Here is a 16131-nt window from a genome sequence, read left to right as displayed (position 1 = left end):
CACACACACACACACACACACACACACACACACACACACAAACACGCAAACACACACACATGAGAGAGAGTTGTCTCTTGGTTCTAATTAATCTGACAATCATGTTAAAACATCACATCTGCCATCACACACAGGGACTTCTGCATTCCTTCTTCCTCTCCAAGTGTTTACTAGGAGGTGCCCCAAAGAGCCCAACCCCCACCCCTGTGTATTAGTTCAGGAACAGGCAACCCATGTACTCTAAAGACCATGGATGCAAATTGTCTTGACAGTAAGATGATGGCTGTCGCCATGATTCTCCTCTCAAACCCCAACCCCACCCCAGAATGTTTGCTGCTTTCTCTAAGTAATTAGTCTCCATCCCTTTGGATTTGGGCACTAATTTGCATATGGAAGTTGTGTGTGTGTGTGTGCATGTGTGTGTGAATACTTTCTCTTGTTGCATTTGCTTCCCTCTGTACACACCTGTCAACACTGTCTTCATAGTTTTACATGAAGCAAACATTTCATTTCTTCTTTTCTCTCACCCACATCTATTCAAATGTGTACCAAACCGATAATGTGGTTTTGTTTGTTTGTTTTAATGTAGGAGGGAGTTGATTGATCTAAGGTTTTTAACCCAGAAGGCTTGGATAGCGTAGATATTTCTTTCACCTTGACTGCTGGCTCTAATTGGCCTAATCAGGAAAATACATCCCCTAGAATTGACTCTGAGTCCGCAAGGTACAGCAAGGTTATCGTTGACTCCGTCTACAGCTTGCAGGCATCACTGGGATTCTGCTTGAGCCTCAGAGAGATGTGGCACTATAGCACTCAGCTATAGTCTCAGCAGAGGACCCAAGAACGAGGCTGAGAAACAAACCCATCGAGCCTATGAGAGCAGAGATTGTAGAAGTCATTTCAGCACCTGAATCCAGCCTCACCCCTGGTCTCAGCATCCCAGGTACAGACACTGGATTCTTTAATCTGCTGTGCACTGTGTTTTGGAGAATTCTCCACAGAGAGGATAGTCAGTGATGAGCCTTGCCAGCTCTTCCAGACAGGATGGGATACAATTGTCACCACATCATCACAACGCCTTTTAGAGAGATAGCACACTTAGGTCTTTAGCAAATGGTTTATAGTTACTTATGCGAGCCTGCATGCCTCTGGAGGGTACTCAATGTGCCAATTCCTTTTTATGTCTCCCCAGCTTTAAGCACAGTGCCTGGCACATGAGAGGTGCCCAATGAGGGTTTGTTCAATTAACTATGGAGTTTACTGCTCTGCCTCTGTTAGCTTTAAATTGGCTTCCCTCTCTGAGTTTACAAGCTTCACCTCCCACAAAACGAGAGCAGCATGTATCTGTTCTGTGCAAAGTTTTAATGATTAAAATAATTAAAAGGCAATAGAACGGCATTATCTCCCCAACTTCCTCAAAGGTGAACCGAGTTGAACATTGTGAACTAATTACCAATCAAAGGCAAACTGAATGTTGGAAATTGCCAATTGTTTGCCAAGAAATGTCACCATTGTCCCTAAAGCATATTTTTTCCAGGCTTATGTTATTTCAACCCTTCTACAGGCACTGGAGACCTTTGAAAAATGAAGTATGAGCATTCTATTGATAAAAAGATAACCTTTAAGGGGTTTTGGAAGAGAAGAAATAGAAGTCCCCAAGAGAGCCTTCAGGAGCCTTGTAAAAATGCTATTGGTTGAATTATTGTGATATTTCTACTTTGTTTCAAAAAAAAAACCCACCCCTGCCAGGATTGAAAAATACCAGCCAATTAGCCTTCCCGACAGCCAGCGAGCCTTCATCAGCCTTCAGATGTTGCCGAATCCCTCACTTGCACCCACGCTGAGAGGAAGGCTCTCCTGTGGCTCCTACATAAACGCAATCAATAGACTGAACACATCACTTATGGCTCTGGGTACAATTTGTGTGTGAGTTCACATGCCTGGGCTCTGTGCGTCTTATCACAGTTTTCACAATAGTCACTGTTCTGCAAGACATGGAATGAATGAAAGACCCTGGCATGCTAAGAGCCTCCAGTGACCACTCCTTACCCTGAATGAAGTTCCTGGTAGCTGGAACCTGTCCACACTGCAGCTATTGTTCCGGGAAGAATGAATACATCCATCTCTACTGATGCTTTTTCCCAGTAGTTAGCAAAGCTCCTGAAGGGCACCTTGAAGGTGCTGTAGCAGGTAGAGGGATGGAGTGGCATAGTTGATTCTAGGTGAACAAAACACCCCTTCTTTTGGGCTCCTGGGCTCTGTGGCTTGCAACCGCATAGTTTCTCTTCTAGCCTCACAGGCTTGAGAAAGGGAAGAACTATGTTCAAGAAGTAACAAGGATTCCTTGCAGTGAAGGCTTCCTAGCAGTCTTCTTTTATTAGTGAAGGGAAGAGCTTCTCAAAGGATGTGAAACATGGTGGACTTGGCTTGGAGAATAGACTCTGGCTTTGTCCTATCCATTTGGAAACAAATCGGCATCTTTCTAATACAGTGCTATATGAATAATCGAGGGGAACATGTTTTGCTGAGTAAAGTTGTACTCTAACACAAGAAGAGACTGAGTTCACAAAACCTCCAAGTCACAGAGAACTGTGCAAGCACCACAATAATATCTTGGGAAATTAATGAGTTTTAAATACACCATTGTTTATGGCTGTTCTTCACATACCCTGACTGGAAGTATAAACTTTCACCCATACCCTAGACAATTTCTCATGCCACGTGAAAGCTATAATCAACTATATTGACCCTAGGAAGTCTTCCTGATGCTCCCAATCTTGGCTAGACACTTTCTCTCTGCCCCAGCCAATGCCCAGTTTTACACTTAGTATCAGACTCACGGTTCTCTGGCTTTTACCTGTTTCTATATACTAGGATCCTTGAAGGCAGAGTTTGTTATATTCTTTGTAACCACAGGCTGGGCCAAATGTTTGAGAAATTACAGGGATCTCAACCAGTGCCCAAAAATCAAGGTTAGGGAAGCAATTCACCAACAGGCTTAATGAAGGAAAGGTGCACAGAACACAGTGAGGGAATTTAGGAAGCTGAACAGGGAATAGGAAGGGGATTGAGCTGAGGGAGAGAAGAAAAAGGGTTGCCTCTTTACATAAAGGATACAATGAATAGCTGTGAGGGTGATGCAGTTTTTGCACCCAAGAACTCTAAATGGTGCTCTGTGGCTAAGGAATGTGCAAAGGCAACTATGGGAGGAAATTATAGGATATTCTGAAGGCCAGGCTGAGACTTGGGAAACATGTTCTTTAATGAGTAAATTCTCTGGACAATTCTATTTTTTTATATTTATTGAGAAGATAGAGATTTTTTTCTTGAATCTCAGCTCATATTTGCAGTGAGGAATGAGGATGAGGCTTGGTGACCTGGAAGCCCCTGTGGTTAACAGTGAAGGATTTAGGGCAGAACATGGTTGCCAATGTTCATGAGATCATGAAGGAATCCCAACTGCCACATCTGAGTCCAGGGTGCCAAATGATTGTGACGATAGGTCATTGAACTCAGCGTCTTCCTGATGATGAAGAAACTCGTCTGACCCAGGACTTTACCAACACAGGAGGTGAGACGAGAATTCAGCACTGATCCTTTAAGTGAGGCAGGAGCCATGGTGGGAAATACAGGGTTGAGAGAAAACTCACACAGAGCTGAGCAGATGTGGTGGCTAACATTGGTTGTCAATTTGACATATGGAGAAGGAACCTCAGTTTGAGAATTGCTTATAGTGGATTGGCTTGTGGATATGCTTATGGGGCAACTTCTTGGTTGCTAATTGATGGAGGAGGGCCCAGCCTCCTGTGGCCAGCATCACCCCTGGGCAGGCAAATCTGTGTTATTATCTCAACAAGTTTCTATTGCTGTGATAAAAAGCAATTTGGGGAGAAAAGGGTTTATCTCATCTTATAGTCCATGATCCAGGGAACTCAGGACAGGAACCTGGAGGCAGGGGTGGATGCAGAGGCCATGAAAGAATGCTACTTATTGGTTTGCTTTGCACAGTTTGCTCAGTCAGCTTTCTTATAGTATTTAGGGTGACCAGCTCAGGGGTGACCCTTCCCACACTGATCTGGACCCTCTCACATCAATCAAGAAAATACTCCCCAAACCCTTACCACAGACCAATCTGGTGAGGATAGTTTCTTAATTGAAGTTCCATCTTCTCAAATGATTCTAGATTGTGTCAATTTGATATAAAGCTAGCAAAGTTTCTGAATAAGCAAGTGAGCAGCTTAACCAGTAACCAGTGTTCTTCTCTGGTCTTCTCTTCAGTTTCTGCCTCCATTGTTCCTGTTTGAGTTCCTGCTCTGGCTTCCTTTGATGAGAGAGCAACATGTATGCCAAACAGTCCTTTTCTCTCACATGTTGCTTCAGGTCAGCATTTTGTGGTAGCAACAGAAAGTAAACCAGGATAGCAAATATCGTGGAGAAACACTGAGGGGGAATCAGAAGTCAGGTGTCAGAGTAGTCACGGAGTATACAGGTCAATGCAGATATACTCAGACACAAAACATCCTTGACAGTGTCAGTGGACCCAGTGTGTCCACTCTCCTGTGGCTCCTAGCTATTTTCCATGGTGCTTTTTACCATACTCTTCAAGTGTCAAAGACACCCAATGCTCCCAAACTTACATATGGCAATTCAAAAGTATGTCGCTTATCACACGGGTTAATAGCAAATCCCTTGGGCTAAGAGAATTAAGTTAACTATTGTAATTTGTAGAGTTTACAATGTCATATTGGCCTTTGGATGTAAAATCATGCTGCCCACTATAATCATAACACAAAAAAACTTTTACACATGTTGAGTTTCCCACTTGTGCCTATGTGGTGAAATATCACCCATAAGTGTGACATTACAGGATTTCACTTTTGGTACTGTAGGTGTGAGGAAGAAGAGAATGAAACTCTTACCTATGTGTGCAAGGCTTCTTGACCATAGAACCTATGTAGTCATAGGTGACCCAAAAATTATCATGGTGTTCACGCTCTATTGTCTTTTCCTTAAAATGCTTAATTTTGGATGAAGAACTCATGTTCTCATTTTTTGTTCATCTCACAAATTGTTTGGACGTTCTTGTATGTAAATGTATATGGATGGTTAGGTAAATAGGTGTGGTAAAATCAGCTAAATGACAGATGATAGATAGGTAGACAGACTGATAGCAACAGATAGATGAAAATGATAAATTTAGGAAAGATAAATAACATATAATGAATCACTGATACAGATAGAATGATAACAATGACTATGATGATATTGATGGCGACTGTGATGATGGTTATTGTGCTAATGACAGTTGTGGTTATGGTGTTGACTGTGTTTACGATATTGGCTGTGGTGATGCTTTTGGTGGTGGTGATGATGCTGATGGTGATAATGATGATGATAGCTGTGGTGGTGATGATGATGGTTTTGGTAATGATGATGGCTGTGGAGGTGCCGATGGTGGTGCTGATGATGAGGAGAAGACATAGAGATCAAGACTTGAGTAAAGGTGGCAAATGTTGGAGGTGAGAAGAAGGTTTCTACCAGGCATGAAATGGTTTAATGACAATTTCCCACCAACTCACTGATCTTCTGCTTTGCTCTCTTCCTATTAGAAATGAAGTTCCAATTTTATTAATAGAATTTAGATACCCCAAGTTACCTACATTCTATGTACTGCTCTGAGATTAGCTAGAATGCTCAGGTAATCTGTTAAGATTATTTATGAGGATAGTTAAAACACATCGCCATCTGAGTTTGATAGCATATAACTTTATCCCAATACTCAGGAAAAGGAAGCAGGCAGGTCTCTGAGTTTGAAACCAGCCTGATCTACAAAAGCAAGTTCCATTACAGCAAGAAAAATCCCTGAGTTGAAAAACCAACCAAATAACCAATAAACAAACAAACCACATATCCAAAAGCTACTTATTAAAGGCAGAGCATTTGTCAAAACCTTATTTCCATTTCTGTTTATCATAACTTCATACTCAAGGACTGGCAAATTCTAAGCGAAAAAGAGACCGGCATTAGATCATCTCAAAGGTTTCCAAACAAGAAACTGCTCAGCTTCTGGCCTGAACTGCATAATACTGGTGCTTTATGCTGATTTAATTGCTAACAGGGCCTCTGTGTACAGCTTGGTGCTCAAAAGCTGCATCCACCACTAGCTGACTTCATAGAGAGTACAGAAAGTTCTATAAGTGCAGAGAGATGGCCACCATAGTAGCAATGTGAGATACTCCAGAAAGAGGGCAGGGAGATTAGACTCTTCCAAGTCCTGTGTTCATTGATGCAATATGCAATGAGCTTTAGTGTACTCTGGTGGATCTCCATACTCTCATATTTAAATTAGTCTACAGTGGGGCTAACTTTAAAAATATTGTTTTCTCTTTCAAAAGAAGGCATCTCATTTTTTTAATTAAAATATCAGAGATGGAAGAGTGGTCTTAGGTTATTCACCTCACTAGTTTTTCCATTGAGAACCATCTTCTGGTTTTGTGTTTTCATTGTCCTTGAATATGTACTAAAATTATCCCCAATATATTTTTATCAGTGTTGAGGATAGACAAAATACAAACCCCTCTCCCCTATATTCCCAGCTATTTTCAAATATTACTTCTTTGCGGAGCTAGGTAGAGAGGATGCCAACAGAAGGACCTGAATTCTAAACCCAGGATCCATGTAGCAACCTGGACTCAGCAGTGCATACCTGCAGTCTTAGAGCTCCCGGAGTGGTTTGAATGAGAAATGTTCCCCACAGACACACATGCTTGAATATTATGAGAGTTTATAACAGCGCGGTCTTTCCGCGCATGCGCACACAGGCACGCAAGCAAGCAAGCACACGCATGCACGCAGGCATGCGCACTGTTTCCTCTATGTGGATGAAAACGAAATGTAATTAGGCAAGTTGTTGCTCCCATGGTAGCACTTTCCCTGATTGCAGCTATGTCTTCCTCATCATGATGAATTCTATCCCCCTGGAACTGTAAGCTGAAATAAACCCTTTCCTCCTCAAGTGTCTTTTAGTCACAATATTTAAATCACAGCAACAAAAATATAGGTAATACAGCTGGTGAAGCCGAGACAGGAGGAAGCCTAAAATTAGTAAGCTTCAAGTTTACTGAGAGACCCCGTCTCAAAACCTAAAGTGAAGAAATATTTAAAAAGACACAAAATATTGACTTCTGGCTGGCATGCATGTACACACATGCATGTGTGTGTGCGCACACACATACATGCACACACCAACATGTGTATATATGTATACACACACACATACACACACACATACATACACACAGACACACACATACACACACATACATACACAGAGACAGACACACACATACATACAGATAGACAGACAGACAGACAGACACACACACACACACAGGTACACAATCCCTGTACTGTTACTTTATTTATTAGGATAAATAACTCATTCCTCTCGTCTTTTTAAATTTTGTTGTTGTTTTGTTTTGTTTTTGTTTTTTGGCAATGTTTTCTGCATAGCCCTGGCTTCCCTGCAACTTGCTTTATAGAACACACTGGTCTGGTCCTAAACTCAGAGATCTGCTTGCCTCTTAATCTGCCTCCTGGGTGCTGATATTAAAGGCATGCACCACCACTGCCTGGCTTCCCATTGTTTTAAAAAATGATATATAATAAATCTTGAATTTAATAGGCTGACTTTTTTTGCTATGAGAATGCAACAGTTCCCCTGAAAAACATACCCATGATCATGTAAAAATAATTGCCATACTCCACCTATGCACACAGCAGAATTGGGGGGGTAAAATTGTGAACCAAATTTTCTAAATTCAGGTGAGCCAATTAAAGTTGGTATGTCACATTAACATAACAGAAAATATAGCCCATGGACTGGTGGGGAAATCATGATCCTAATGTAGAAATTATAATCTAAGCCTCAGCCTTCAGGTTCCTACTCTTGACACTTGGGAGATGGTTATGGTCTGCAAAATTTAATTTTCATATATGATGAATTGTAATTTCATTGAAGGTTGAGCTTAGGAGGTATTTCTGGGTGTCGACAGTGCTTAAGGAGGAGGGAGTAAGATAAGGTGCTACTGGTTGAAGAGACCACAGGCCCTTATGAAGACTGCGTTCATTCTCAATAGAAAGCCACCATTCAGGGTTATTTAACTGCAGACCATGAACACAACCATTCCTATTTCTGAGTCCAGTGATGCTGGTAAAGAATATAGGAAGCTAATTAGGTGCTGAATACACTTCGGGACTACCATCCACTGTCTCCAACGCCTCTGTATTCACAAGGCTTGTCCCTATTGATGGTGTCTGTAGAACATTGATCACATGCTCCCTGATGAAAACACATCGGCACATTGCTGCCTGATCATCGCTGGCTTTGTAATTCTCTCCTGACATGGCTGCTGCCTTGTAATTTATCTGTGGGGCAAAAGGTAGAATGGTTGGTTTCTTTTTAATTTCTCTTTTCAATCCTACATATGGTTCTGTTTAAATGTGTCCATGTTTGCAACTCAAGGTTGACATTTTTGGCACTCAGAATAGCATCTCGCAATTATGCTTAGTTTAGAGAGAAGGGTTTGCTTCACCAGCTCAAGTCAAATTTATTGGCTGCTGAGAGCCCTGCAGAATGTAGACGTCTGGTCTGGGGGAGCTCAATGGATTTCTGTTCTTGGTACATGCACCCACTTATGTGCTCATGTCCCACCCCCCAAACTCCCAGCCACTACATGAAAGTATCTGAGTGTTGTACAAGGGCTAAAGCTTTTTGTGTTAATCTATCCCATATGGAGTAAGTATTAAACAGACAGCAAATTCAGTCAGAGCCTGGGGCAAGTGTGTATTTGTAATGTGGGACACTGTCAAGGGACTTTTGTAGCAAAAAATAAGGAGGGGGGATGGATCAAGAGAAAAGAACATATGGAAAGTAGAAGAGAACTTTTCAGGCTACATGCAGCCTGAAAATAATTATGTGTGTAATGATTGTGAGCCTCTTGGTCCTCGTAGATATCCACTGGTTCTGGAGGAAGCTGCTGGAGGAGGGGTGGTCCTCTGGCATCTCTGTGTCTACAAGAATCGGAGTAACTCTATGTTGGGGTCTCACTCTAGATATTTGGCTAAACCAGAATGAGGATTTGGTGTGAATCGAATGTGCTGGAACAGATCCTGAGCACACGGAGATTAATAAAACACAGAGGCTCTGCAGAGGAAACAGAGAGCACATGGCGAGCCCTTTGTAATTTAAGCAAAAAAGATTTGATCTTTTAGGTGTGGACTTCTGAGCAAATGAGAGGGACGCAGAGAGTGCTCAGTGGATCAAATATCTAGACAGGAAACAACTGATGCTCAAGCTAGTTCACCATCTGTAACCAGTGGTGGAGTTCTGAGACAGACACTGTATACCACAGCTATGTGGAGCAAGCTAGGCCAGGGGTGGAGGATGGGAGGATGGAAGATGGGAGGAGGGAGGATGTGTGGGCTGACTCTGGCGAAAGGGTAGGTCATTCTCCTCAAAGGGAGGAACTAGAAGGGAAACTCAAAACACCAGCTCTACTCATCGATGTCTGTTTTCCAAGAGCACGATGATGCTGATGTTGCATTAGGTATAACGAAGCTTGTTCTTAACTGTGGGCCATTTTTTCTGCTGCTCTCACCCCTTACCTGTCTTTATATATTTCTTATAGGTTCTTCCTGGTAATGGAATTCTATTACATATATATGTAGGACTCTTGAATGGATGGAGACCAGAAAAAAAAAAACTCGAAGGCTGTTTTTGAGGCAGGAGGCATACCCTGCTAACTTAGAGAGGAGAGGGGATAGGGATTGGGCCATGCCTGGTATCTTCATCTCTGATATCCTCACTTTCTAAGAGATGTTTGTCATGACTGCATCATGTAGAAACACAGAACATTCAGGTTGTTTGTGTCTTTCTACAATGTCAGAACTTACTGAATAACAATAACTCTCCTACGGTTTAGAGGTTTCAATAGAACAATTTCTCATAAAAATAGACTTACCTCAGTCAACTGGCCAAGGCAAATGCAGGTTCCTAATTAATCTTCAATGCTAATATTAACTCTTCGAATGCATGGCACACACTTACCATATCCATATATCTATATGCATATGTATAGGTTACAGAATAAATATAAATCAAAGATGCTACAACTGGGTTAGGAGCAGGCTGATGATAAACTTGACTGCTACAGGAAGAGTTGATTTCTCGAGCTGATGCTGGAACTGTAGGGTCAGGCTTGAGAGTGAAGGTGCAGAATCTGGCTCTGAGGTGAAAGGTTTAATGGGGTCCTGGTGGGTCAAGTCCAGGTCTAGTTGGTTGAAAGGATAGACAGCTAGGCAGTTGAGTAGGTTTTTTTGTATACAGCAAGAGATGGAGCTTAGTCTCTAAATCCTCAGTCCCCCAGTGCATATACCAAGTATCAGACAGTGCTTGGTGTTGTGGGGCCCAACCATCACAATGATAACCATCATTTCATGGGGTATAGGTGAGGACAGTATGTGCTTTCTTTGGTCTGATGTGTCCATAAGTTCCTAGGCCTGGCTTCCCTGATAAGAAGGGAAGGCTTCCCTCCATGTATCGCCATAGTTTCAATTCAACCCACTAAACAGAAAGACTGACTCCGTTTTTACTCCAAGGTATGTTATTTATCAGTCTTGTGCTAGACAGGTGGTGTCTGAAAGACGGTACAGTTTCAGTGTCCCTCCAGGTTCTGCAGTTCCTTCTCTCAAAATGGAGTTTGAATCTGCTTGTAAAATGGAGTCTACCAGAGTAGTGTGTATCTGAAACATCACAGATACCTTCAACATGGAGTAGGGCATAGCTTGTTTTCAACAGTGTCTGAGCTCAAGAAACCCAGCCAACCCAGTGATCTGGGTGTCCTTTACCCTGTTACCTGGGGAATGTGGAGGGGCCAACAGTCAGATGACCTGCCCGCTCACTATATCACTCAGTTCTATGTCTTTCTAGTTACACTGATCTGTTCAACAAGTGCCAAGGACCTACTAGGTACCAGGCACAAATGTCAATCAACTACTTAGTGCCAACCACTGAGGGTACAGATGCCTTCAAAGTCAGTATAATCTCCTTAAGTGATGGGAGAGGGGTCAAGACATGGCTTACTTGCTTTGAAACCCTGAGGATCTGAGTTCAAATCTCCAGTACTCAAAAAAAACAAAAACAAAAACAAAAACAAAAACAAAAACAAAAAAAACCCCAGAAATCCAGCACTGGGGAATGAATATAGTTAGACTCCAATAGCTCACAGCTAGCCAGCTGAGTCAGAATAGTGAGGCTCAGATTCACTGAGAGGGGTTGTCTCGGGGCACTACGGTAGATATTAACAAGAGAAAAAACTCAAAGTCCTGCAGTCACCTTTATGTGAATATGTAGCAAATATATACATCCCCCTCTCACTCCCTCACATGCACAAATAAATAAATAGACAAATAAATATGTAAATAAGTAAATGAAGGACAAAACTAGGCATGGGGTGCATGCTTGTAATCTTAGAGCAGGCGAAGTAGAGACAGCAGAGATGGAGCTCCCTCACTAGCCTGCCTAGTCTTAGAAAGCTCCAGGCAAGACAGAGGCCCTGTCTCAATAGACAAGTCGAAAGTGCCTGAGGAATAACACTGAAGTTTGGCCTCTGGCTTCTACACACACAGATAGACGTGCACTCAAATGTGCGCACATCATACACACACACACACACACACACACACACACACACACACACTGATATGAGAAAGGACTGAAGGAAAGGGACATACTGTTTATAATCAAATAAAAGAAATAAGTTTCAGCTGGGTCACCAGGCAGGGCTTCCTGCAGAAATGACAACAGACCCACAATCAGAACAGACAGAGTAAGCCTGAGGTGGATGACAGGATCCTGGAACCAGGAGCCTAGTTGTACTACTAGAGGCCAGTGAGGGGAAGGAGTTCTGAGGGAGAGACTGGGGCAAAGGCTGGCCTGCAGAGGGGTTCATCCCTGCAGGAATCATGCTTTTGATCCTAATGGAAAGGAGAGGCCACTGAAGGTTTGAAGCCGGAGGTTGACATAATTGGATTTGAACTTGAAAGGATCAATTCGCCATCCACTTTCCCAGATAAGACTAACCAGAAACAGTTTTTGGATCAATTGCAAGTTACCTAGGACCTAGAAGAGGCCATTTCCAGCCATCTTCCTGCACTTTTGCCGATCAATAGCTGGACCATTTTGCACAGACGTAGTAGTTGAGAGGCTGGAGAGATGCTGGCCAAATGGGCTCTCTCACATTTTCTGTAGCAGAGTTTCGTTTTCTGAAGAGTTGAGTTGTCCGGGAAAAGCCAGGAGCAACAGCAATTAGGGTTCTTGTTTGGAAAAGTCCAATCAACTAATACAATGGGAAGATTGACCACAGAGATTTGTCAGCCCAAGATGAGGGGAAGAAAGTCAGGAGCAGTAGCACAACTCTGATGTAGACCATCAGAGTTGATGAGCCACTTTGGAAACATAATTGGTTATGTTTGTTCCCCTTGTGTGTGTGTGCATGTGTGCATGTGTGCAGGCAAAGGCATGCAGCGTGTGCAATGCGTGAGTGAGAGAGAGAGAGAGAGACAGAGAGAGAGAGAGAGAGAGAGAGAGAGAGAGAGAGAGAGAGAGAGAGAGAGAGACAGAGAGAGAGAGAGAGAGAGAGAGAGAGAGAGAGAGAGAGAGAGAGAGAGAGAGAGAGTCTGTTCAGGTCAGAGGCCAACCTCATTCCTCATCATTCTGAAGGAGCTATCTGCCTCATCTCTTGAGACAGAGTCTTTTGCGTGGTTGAGGATCACTGTTTTTTTAAGCTATGCTAGCTGGTCAGTAAGGCCTAGGGCTCCTCCTCTCCACTCTGATAGGACTGAGACTGCAACACACTGTAACACGTACTATCAATGCCCGGCTTTTTACAGCCTTGCTGGAGGTTAGACTCAGCACTTTACTGGCTTACCTTACCCTCCTCCTCCCTGTCCTGCTTTTGAGCAATGTCAGTTGACCACATTCTGTGCTGAGCTCTGGAGATTTGCTAATACAAAATAACAAGTGTGGGCTGGCCTTCAAGTCATTTTCATCGTTCTCAGAGAAGACAGGAAGCCATCTTTGTGGAAGGATGGCTGTTTTAAACAAGGTCCTGGCTGTGTCACAGTTTAATGCCACGGTTTAATCCTGAAAATAGCTGCTGCAGCCTTCAGCATTGTCACCTTGACTTGATATGAGGAGATAAAGCCCTTGATCTGAGGTAGGGCAGATGAGTGGTAGACCAGGTTCACATGCAGGTTCCTGGAGTCTAAGGGGTGTATTCTGTCTCCTGCTATATGCTTCAAGCATCAGAGAGCCAAGAGATAAGCTTTGAGAGGAGGTATGCACACAGGATGACAGAAGGGGAGTGAGAGAGACTAATAATAGCCTCCCTCAGGCTTCCTAAGGCTGTCTGGAGGATCACGTGTGTTAATGGACCAGAAAGTGTGCTGGGTAAATAGAAAGGATGGCTCTCACGCCCACATCAGCCAGGGTGGGTTCAGAGTAGCAGTGAGGGTAACACAAACTTGGACTGTATCGTTTTATTCCATTCATCTTCAAGGCTTTCCTGGCATCTTCTGAACCAGAAGGGAGGGTCAGGCAGCCAGCAACCTCACCCACTCTGAATGAAAGACAGACCCATCTGTCAGCTGTGGGGAGGGCATTCCTCAGTGCTGTGGACTCCAAGGACACCGAAGGCTTAAAGGACCGTTGTAGCCTGCAACTCTCAGGAAGAGCACCTCTCCTCTGGTAGCCCCCCAACCCCATACCTGAAGCCTGAACCCCCATATAACCATGAACAATTTCTACTCCCTCCTGGGATGTCAGCAAGCTAAACTACAGCCAGGACAGACCCGGCTAGTCTCTGCCTTGAAGTCTCAGGGTCATGGGGAGCATGGTTGGGAGAAGAGGTCTGTTTAAAATTACAGGGATTTTCCAGGCTGGCTGCTGGATTGTAAGCAGCTGTGTCTGGTAGCCAGGGAGTGACAGGAGGGCTCTGTGACCCAAGTCTGAGTCCTCGAGAAGAAGCATGTGACCTGGCTGAGGGCAGGGATCCTGCCCCAGCTGCTTCTGTGGTCAACAGGGACACTGCAGGTTTAAGCTCCCATTTAAGTAAAGGGATCACTGTTTTTCTCTGCATAACGTCCTGTCAGTCTTAGAGATTTAGGCCAAAGGAAGCTTTAATTTATCACCACTCACGGAAATCTGCTCCGAGGGCACACAGCTTCTCCTGGCCTCCCTTTTGTCTCTAGATATATAGAATTGTGTCATTCAGATGATGGCCTGAGGGTCAAGCCTACACATCAGGCTCCTTTCCTCCTGAGGCTGCATTCTTCCAAGGCCAGACATAGACTGATCTATGGTGCAGGGAGGGAGAAGCAGAGGCTTCGCCACATTCGCCATCTGCTGCTTCCCCTCTGCCATACCCTTTCTGACTTGCCCTGGTTCCCCAACCCCCACCCCTTGCCCCCAGACCAAAAACCGAACCAAAATAAAACAACTGCTGTCCAATCTTCTTATGGCCCAAAGCATTTATCCTCCTGCCTTCATGCCAAGGGGGTTCTCTGTTGAGTGTAGTGGCCCCGAGGGAAGGTATTAAAACCCAAGGAGGAGCCATTTGAGGGAGAGAGTCCCTCCCTCTAGTATTCACTACATGCCACAGAAAAGGGTGAGCAAGGCCTGGAAAGTGGGAAGACAGGAGTAATAGGAACCAGATGAGGGTGTCCCCCAACACTTTAAGGAAAGGGGAGATTTAAGCCAGTGTGATTGACATTGGACCTACTGATAAACCTCACAAAGACATGGTCCACATCCCAAACAGAACTGCAGGATGTTGAGAGGAGGGAGGGCAGTACTCCTGACTGAAATGGTGGTCATTTTCCTAAAGAATGCTCAAGGATGGTAAAATAGCAGTGCTGAGGTTGGTACAGGATTTACTGTTTTAACTCTTTCTAACCCTATAGTCTAAACTGCACCAAGTCCCCGAACAATTTCACTTATTAAAAGCCACCCTTTAAGCTAACAATAACATGTAAATTGGTCCATACATTTCCATTAAAGTTTTAATTTATTTAGTTAATATATGATTGTGTATGTATGCTGTTGCTTGCCCATGCCCTGGTTTACATTTGAATGTATGAGCATAATTGCATGAGTTAGCTCTCTTTTTACCATGTGTGTTCCAGGAATGAATTCATGTTACAGCTGACAGCAAATGCCTTTGCTCAACGAGCCACCTTGATGATCCATTTTTAAACTTAGCTTTAAAACTGAAATTTTAAAAATTTTGTTTAGCCTTGGATAAATGTAACTTAGAAGGCCATAGAATCATGTGTACCCCTGGACAGGATTCTTCCATGATATCTCAGAGCTCTCTACATTTTCCTTGGCAGCAGCTTTCTCCCTTGAAAGGACCATGTCCATGTCTTTGGTATCTGATCCTTTTTCTCTACTTAATAAACTTGCCAACTCCACTTTACTCTGATCATTTCTGAAACTCTTCTGCAGTGTGGTCAAGAGACTGACTGTAGGTGAGTAGAAATTCCACAAGGATGAACCCTCCTACTGGAGAAAATCCTGGACTGTGCCTCTGCAGTTTCTCCACTACAGTTGACACCTTCAATGGCACACATACCCAGGTGCACTGTGGAAGTCAGAGGGCAGCTTTGTGGGAAGGGTTCTTTTGGTGAAGGCCTCACTGTCACTGACCTGCCCAGACTTACTCTGGTGATGTTTGTTCTCTTCCACCCCTTTGTGATACATTTAATAAATACTGGAAGCACCGGGGATGGGGAGCCCCACAGATATTTCCAAATCCACTTCCTTAGTCAAATGGAATCATCTATGGCTTGCCTAAGTGGATGTCACCATAAGTTCTGGTCCCGTAGGTGGCCTAAGCCACTCTCTTGCTTTTGAAAGAAGCAGAAAAGTCATTCAAGGCTGCTGGTAAGGCCAGCCAGGTCTTGGTAACACCCGAGGAGCTAATGTCTTGACGTAGAAGCATTTTCAGATCCGAAGCATACTCAGACTGCTACCTCCTAGCTAAGTTTTTTCCTTCTTCTTCCTATGCGTCT

This window comes from Rattus rattus, chromosome 7 (genome assembly GCF_011064425.1).
Source record: "Rattus rattus isolate New Zealand chromosome 7, Rrattus_CSIRO_v1, whole genome shotgun sequence".
In the NCBI taxonomy this organism is placed as follows: Eukaryota; Metazoa; Chordata; class Mammalia; order Rodentia; family Muridae; genus Rattus; species Rattus rattus.
Note: the sequence above shows the minus strand (reverse complement) of the source record.